The following is a 2,384-nucleotide window of genomic DNA, read 5'->3' as shown; positions in this document are numbered from 1 at the left end:
ACATGCAGTCAATGTCACTATAAAGAACATAGAGTAATGGAGTGTAAACAATCTGTATGTGTTTATTTCCATGCGTATGTACACTGTACATATTGAGAATGGGTACAAGGTATGGGTGTGGGTAGGGTGTGGGTAGGGTGTGGGTAGGGTGTGGGTAGGGTGTGTGGATGTGGGTAGGGTGTGTGGATGTGGGTAGGGTGTGGGTAGGGTGTGTGGATGTGGGTAGGGTGTGGGTAAGGTGTGGGTTGGGTGTGGGTAAGGTGTGGGTAGGGTGTGGGTAGGGTGTGGGTAGGGTGTGGGTAGAGGGTGTGGGTAGAGGGTGTGGGTAGGGGGTGTGGATGTGGGTAGGGGGTGTGGATGTGGGTAGGGGGTGTGGATGTGGGTAGGGTGTGTGGATATGGATAGGGTGTGTGGATATGGGTAGGGTGTGTGGATATGGGTAGGGTGTGTGGGGTGGGTGTGGGTGGGGTGGGTGTGGGTAGGGTGAGTGGGCTGGGTGTGTGTAGGGTGTGTGGATGTGGGCAGGGTGTGGGTAGGGAGTTTAAGTTTGGGTGCGAGCGTGAGTTTGTGAATGTTGGTGTGGTGTAGATGTAGGAGTAGGCATTGTGAGATACACAACCTTGCCCATTCCCACATGCATGCGCATGCGCATGCACACACACACACACACACACACACACACACACACACACACACACACACACACACACACACACACACACACACACACACACACACACACACACATATGATGATGATGATGATGATGATGATGATGATGATGATGATGATGATGATGATGATGATGATGATGATGATGATGATGATGATGATGATGACGATGACGATGACGATGACGATGACGATGACGATGACGATGACGATGACGATGACGTAATAGTAGTAGTAGTAGTAGTAGTAGTAGTAGTAGTAGTAGTAGTAGTAGTAGTAGTAGTAGTAGTAGTAGTAGTAGTAGTAGTAGTAGTAGTAGTAGTAGTAGTAGTAATAATAATAATAATAATAATAATAATAATAATAATAATAATAATAATAATAATAATAATAATGACAATGACAATACTAATTATTAATAAAACAAATAACATTAAACAAAAAATAAAAAATGTTACATGTAGCTAGCTGTACAGAATGTGATACTTTCAATACATCTAATGTACAGTATGCATAATGAGGTAAGTGTTGTATTCATGAGGTCTAGGCCCTTCGTATCTAACGAAAGTTGGTAAGCCATAGTATCCAAAATGCCTGTCACATCCAAGCTATCAAAATCAATTAAGCATTTGCTATGCCTCAAGCCAGGAAATCATAATTTTCATGTGAAATGTCTACTCTGAATAAAATGCACATCAAAAGCCTTTGTTTTATCATATCCTGGGTTACAATCAGGTATATTACACAAATGAAAGACAGAAGAAAAATCATTGGTTAATACTTTTCAAGTAAAATATCATTACTGGACTGTTATCCCCTACACCAATAACACTAAATAAATTTCCAGACTAATCTTCATTGCTCTGTACAAGCACACCTCAGACCTAATATCACTACTGTGTTTCATCTTATTCAGTCAAGAGTGGAAACTAATGTCATGATTAAATTACCGTAGCAATGGCCAGGCTCTCCTTTGTATTGCAATATCAGTCTGTGATGTTCTGATTCAGGTCACCATCTTCATTTAAACAATCCTTACTTATCATTCTAAAAAATCACAACTCACATTGTAGATTGTCATTTTTTATGCTTAACATGTATTTTAAAGAAAGGCATATTACATTTGTGGAGTAGCACCTATATGCCTTGAGATACCTTTCTCAATACGCATGTGATCAAACGTAAGGCTAGTTTGCTATTGTCATTCTCATTTCATTATACTCTTTTTGAACAAATTTCAAATATGATGATAAATCCTTTCTTGTAACCAACTTGATACTGCACTATACAGTAAATAGTACTCCAGTGTCATTAATGAGCAAATACAGCTTATTCTATTCTGAAAATATGTAATGACTAACTACAGTATTATAAACATTCTAGCACTTGCTACAATATTGCCAAAAGATATAAACCTTTTAAATGTAAAACATCTTTCATACTGTTCTAGAATATTAGCAATGATGATGTATGTATTCATAATAGCCCACTAACATTTCAAGACTTGCATATCAAAGAGAAAAAACATTTAATTCCTTAATATTCTTGGTTTCACAAAGTATCACAACCCTTCTCCAATATTTGGTTCTACCACAAAAAAAATATATAAATTTTTCTATATCTTGAGCACATAAAAGTCAACATATTTCTGGTAACATAACTGTACTATAAACATAGTTATAATTTTGTAAATGATTATACTCTTTTGGTAT

This window comes from Penaeus chinensis, chromosome 33 (genome assembly GCF_019202785.1).
Source record: "Penaeus chinensis breed Huanghai No. 1 chromosome 33, ASM1920278v2, whole genome shotgun sequence".
NCBI lineage: Eukaryota > Metazoa > Arthropoda > Malacostraca > Decapoda > Penaeidae > Penaeus > Penaeus chinensis.
The sequence above is the reverse complement of the archived record's forward strand: the minus strand, read 5'-3'. Positions refer to the sequence as shown.